Below are 6000 nucleotides of genomic sequence, written 5' to 3'. Positions count from 1 at the left end.
AAAGTACAAGTAGTACAAATGTCAAAAGTAATAGCAGTAATGAGACAATGAAAGCGATCGTAATGAGGTATCACTTGTTGAAATCGGTGAAAGCGTTAAGGAGTTGAAACGCGCCAAAGTTTTTGGACGTGAAAGGGTTAAAATTTATACTTTTACAAATACTGCAAAAAGTGCAAGTAGTACAAATGTCAAAAGTAATAGCAATAATGAGACAGTGAACACGATCATAGTGAGGTATCACTTGTTGAGATCGATGAAAACGTTAAGGAGTTGAAACGCGCCGAAGGTCAGGAAAAAACTGGAAAATATAATAAAAATAATAAAAAACACTAGAACATATAGTGTCTGCGAGACATCTCGCAGACACTCAAAAACACAAGAACATGAGATAAGATATTCCTTTATTGTCCCACATGGGGACATTTCATTGATGCAACGCAGGAAGATACAGAGGCAGATACAGAAGAAAAGGAAGTTTGAAAAACACTCTCAGTAGAAGATCTCCTATAGACCATGTCAAACTTTGCGTTTTCCTTAGGATGTACGCCGGGATAACGTGACGATCTCCGGGTAAGACGACGATACTCCGCAGTTTCATGAGTTCTTCCTTTGTGTAATGTTGTGGAAAAAAATATAATCTGGCCCTTTACGTTTTAACTTTCAATCCTATTTCTAATCAGATTTAGTTCTAACAGCCTGACAACCCCTGGAAATTTACATGTCCGGACCTCCTGGAGTGGTTAGGAAGTCCCACGTTATGTTTCACACTAGGCAAGACATGTGAATTGAATTAATGCAAATGTTATGTACTGTCTCCTTCCTGAAACCACTGTTTCTTTGATGTCCCATTTGCTCCTTCTGTGTGTGTGTGGTCATGTGACCATCTGTGATTTAAGGCAGGGGACAGACGTGGGACGGAAGGATTTGGGAGACACACATTTTGCGAAACAGGCAAGAGACAGACGCGTGGACTCGGCCTTCTATGAGAATGGCCGAGTCCACACAAGTTTCTTTCTGATTCAGCCACAAGATTAAACTGTTTACTTTTGAAACGAGACAACTTGCTTCTTTGTCTTATCTAGAGATTTTTGCCACCACAGTAAACACGCACCGACGCCGGCCGGGGGGCGCGGGGGGGCTCGGAGCCGAGGCACATCGCGACGACACGACGAAAACACTCAATCCAGCCGAACAAAGTCAAAACAAGTTGAATTAAAGCGATTCCAGTGCGTGTCCCGATCGTTTGTGAAGTTCCTCTTTTATATAAACGTATCCCGCGGCACACCGTACGTCAGCTGTGGCCGGAGGGCGCGGGGGGGGCCAGGTGCTAGCTCAGAGCTAGCGTACATCACGACAACATGACGAAAAACACTAAAGATTCAGCCGAAAAAAGTGAAAAACAGTTGAATTAAAAACGATACCAGCGCATGTCCCTATCGTACAGTAAAATAGAAAAAAATATTTACAAAATATAGACGATAAAGCACAAAAAGTGTGAGAAAAGAGTGGAGCGTTTACACCGGGCTGCCAGCTGTACCAGCGCCTTTGTAATATATATGTGTGTAGTGTCTGCGTAATGCATTACGCAGACACTTAAAGCGTTAAGGAGTTGAAACGGGCCAAATGGAAAATACAATAGAAATAAAAAACACTAGAACATATAGTGTCTGTGGACACTCAATAATAATAAAAAAACACTGGGACATATAGTGTGACACTCAAATATAATAATAAGAATAAAAAAACATTGGAACATGGTGTCTGCGTGACGTCATCACGCAGACACTCAATAAGTGTGAAACCAGTCAAATTCCTACAGTCATCCATTTATACCCCAGCTGTAGCCTTCGATCCAGGACCACTTCCTCCTGTCAGTTTCCAGGGTCCGGACCAATCAAAGCATGGGGGAGGGGCTAGGCAATGCTGCACATTCTGTGTCAGATTTTCTGTACTTATGCATTATTTTGTAAAAAAAAATGCTTTTGAGTTGTATTGATTGTATTTCACATTTTCTAAATATATATTATCCCTTTTGTGTTATTTTTTATTATATTTTATGTGTAAGAAGCCATGTTTCTTTTGACACAAACAAAGCATATGTTTCTCTGATTTGTTAATTTGTCTATCACACCCTTTGGAAACCAGACTGAATTGTTCTGTACATGGAATAAACTGAATGAAAGTGATTGCAATAACAAATGTACAGCATCACGACAGACTTGAGTTTGAAACATTCTCTAAATGTGTTGCTGCTCCCGTCAAACAAATGAATATTCTGTCTGCATGCTGTGCCACATTTCACTCATACTATCAATCTGTGGAAGACTCACAATGAGCCGTCAGCCCAGAGGAGAAGCTCTGATCGCTTTGTCCACATGTGCAGCTGGAGGCGGATCAGAGAATACTTCCTAGGTACGTTGGATTTCTACAACTGTCGTCATTCAATTTGAGCGCCGCCGGGAGAGCACTCACAGCCTCGCATTTCATTTAGCGAGGTTTTTAACATTTTGCGCTTGTTTGTGGAAGTGCTAAGAAGTGCTGAGAGAGGGAAGTACCTCCACCTGAACATGCTGAAAGCCCCCCGCGGCCCCCCGAGCCATTTCACACAGCAGGGACTAGCGCGGGGCTAACTTTACCGCAGCGAACACATCCTGACTGCAGGCTCTACCCTTGTGTAACTATTCTTGTGCCTGTGTGTCGTTTTAATGAGGGCTTACATAAATGATCAAGGATTCATAATTGCTTCTGTGATTTTCCCTTACTATTTTCCCCTGATGAAGCTGCTTACATGACATTCTCTGCTACGGCCCCGACCAAACTGAGAAAAATAGGGTTTTAGGTTTTTTTCCCCAAATTTGTGATTTTCGTTTTTTTGCACTATGTGAAAGTTGAAGTTATGAATGATCCCCTGTGTGCTTCAGATAACACTATTGGTTGTCTTAAACGTATCCATGATTAAGCTGTTAAAAATTGGTAGTTTTCGGGTCTTTTTCCAGCACTCCTCGGGGCGTCACCTTATGCAATGTTGATATTTTTTGACCAATCAGCTTTGGAAGCACATGGCTACTTATTCAGCAGCAGCTACGTGTTCCTCTGGGACATTCCAATAATTTCTCCAGACTTTCTCCAGAGCTTATGATGCTACCACTACTACATCTATCAAATGCCACAGACGAAAAGAAAGTGCCCCGGTCCTCATGGCGTGAGTCACAAGATAGCAGAATCCCTGCTATGTTGTGTTGTTTGTTCCTGCGCTGGCTCGTGGCTAACTCGGCTAGCTCGTTGTTCTCGGCCTCTGTGGCTTATTTTACGGTGTTGTTTTGTATTTCTTGAGACGTGGGTTGTGTGGGTCGTGCGGGGTGTGCTTTTATGGTTGTTTGGTGTTTTCGTGATTTTATTGTCACTTTTGCCGCTGAGTTTGGCTTGTTCCACCGGAGCCGAACGGAGCTAAGCTAACCTATGCTAAACTGTGAGATCTGCAGCACTGGACCCCTGCATTGCATTGCAATGGAACTAAGGTTCATTTACTCTTAAGGATTGCTTTAACACTGTGTTTCATGGTGGTCTGGTCTTTTGCCTCGTCACTTTTGCCTCGGGCACTGGAGCAGACGGCGCTAAGCTATGCTATGCTGCTTCAGCTCCAGGCTTTTGTCAGCCTGTTCTGTATGTCTTAACCATGGATGTATTATATTATGGTCTTGACCTGTGGGGTGTGTTCTATGGTGTTAGTTTTAGTGATTTTTGTCACTTTTTGAAGGCTACACTGGAGCCGGACGGACCTAAGGCGCTGCTTCAGGCTGTTGTTGTGTCTTCCTGTTAGCAACGAGGCTAGGTTAGCCCGTGGATTGTGTTGGTCGTGCGGGTTTGTTTGGTAATTTCTTTGTGATTACATTGTGACTCATTGCCGGCTTTTGCGTCCGCTAAGCTGTAGCTCCAGGCTTTTGTCAGCCCCGGGCCCGAATTGCTAAATCAAACCCTATGCAGCATGTCGTCAATTACTACATGCATAATTTCTTCAACAACTTCGGTGTTGGAAAAAAATACGTAGATCTTCATTGTGACAACTGCAGTGGCCAAAACAAAAACAATTTCATGTTGTGGTATGCTGCCTGGCGTGTTGGACACAAGCTTCACCACACAATGGACATCCACTTCCTCATTGCTGGCCACACCAAATTCTCCCCTGATTGCGGCTTTGGACTTATCAAACGAGCATACATGAAGACCAGGGTTGACACTTTGGAAGACATCAATGAGGTTAGTTTATATTATTTGACTACTGTAATGTGTAAACATTAGCCTGGCAAAACTTCAATGTTCTGCTTAAGAAATTTTTCTTCTGTTCTAATTTTTTTTTACATTGCCGCCCTTGTCATCAGTTAGTGGAAAACAGCTCTCCTGAGAGCTTGTTGGAACGGCGGATGGCAGAGTGTTTGTCAAGAACTTCGACTGGCAGAAGCATCATAACTATGCAGAAGTCCATTGCATTACAGCTTCGACTTTGCACAGCAGGTACTATTTATTACACATCATTTACTTAACTTCACTTTATTAAATGTACAATAAAGTGCAAATGCAGAATGGCAATAATAGACACTTACTGTATGAGAGGTTCTGTCTATAGGAGATTTTGTTTATAAAAGTTCTTCTATTAAGAGTGTTTTTTAAACTTCCTTTAAGTTATCTGTCCTTTTCCTCTGTATCTTCCTGCGTTGCAACAATGACATTTCTCCATGTGTGGACAAAAAAGGAATATCTTATCTTATCAAATGTCACATGTCTTAATCTAATTCCTTCCCTCTCTCCTTCTGTCTTCTACAGATACACTTTCCCTCAAACCCTCTGCAGCCGGTCAGCACGGAGCGACACCGACGCGCGCGGGGTCAGCACAGCGACGCGCGCGCAGCATGGAGCGACGTGCGCGTGGCGCGGGCAGCATTGAGCAGCGCGGTCAGCACGGAGCGGCGAAAATCTTTTGGTGTCCCACTGCCATCCTCAAACCTCAGCCCAGCGAGAACACTGTACCTTATATTTCATTATGTACATATCATGCCAAGTGTTCAATGTTTTGTTGTTTGTGTTGCATTGAATCACCTGTGAATTCTGTTTATCGACAAATGGCAATAAACCCTATTCCCATTCGGAATCTTTGACGCTACTTAGGGCCTTTTGTAATCCAAGTATTTCCATTTTAATATAGTTACTTCTAATTCTGATTCAAGTCCAGTTCAAGTCCTGACACTACATCAATAAAACAACACTACTCTTGAGTCTTTAGTGACAGCTGTAGGGGGAGGTGCTGTCAGTGTGACAGGGGGAGGGTTTATCTCAATGAGATGCAAATGAGCCCCCCTGTGACTCTGGGCTCACTCAGTTGAGAATCTTTAGAGGCAGTTTTCTCAGTAAGAGGAATTCAGAGTTGTATACATTCAAATGATCACAACTTACTCAAATATGATCAGATGTGCATGAGTGAGACGTCATTGCATAGCTTTGAATTTTCAGAATCTGTGAATAACTCAAAATGTCTCTGGGTAGACTTGTAACTGGTTTATCTACGGTCAGTCACATAGTTGCATGATGGTATAACAGCATAACACAAGCAACTTGGCTAAATTAAATTGAAGACACTTGAACAAGCAGTACTATCAAACACAAGGCTTGATTGCCGATTTAAATAAACTCAACTTGTCTGGTTTAGTTACAACTTACAAGTTACTAGCTATAGCTATATAGCTTAACAGTTAACAGTTAATGTGTTTTACTTGAGGAACAACTTCCGAACAAGAGCAAGTTGAGTATTGGTATTGGTTTTGGGGCAGCTGTTTAAGCTGATACAATGTTTGTCAAGTGTATTACTGGTTTACTGGTACAGATCCATTGGCATCAAAAGTCAGGTAAAAGTATTCAAAAACTAGCATAAAAGTCAACTAGAACCACTATAAAAATACTAAACTAACTAAAAAATAGAATATGAAAATATTTTACACAACACACAAT

The sequence above is a fragment of the Eucyclogobius newberryi genome, unplaced genomic scaffold (genome assembly GCF_026437365.1).
Source record: "Eucyclogobius newberryi isolate DKJ021-1_F unplaced genomic scaffold, fEucNew1.0.hap1 SCAF_15, whole genome shotgun sequence".
Taxonomy (NCBI): Eukaryota; Metazoa; Chordata; class Actinopteri; order Gobiiformes; family Gobiidae; genus Eucyclogobius; species Eucyclogobius newberryi.
This window is presented reverse-complemented; position numbering follows the sequence as displayed.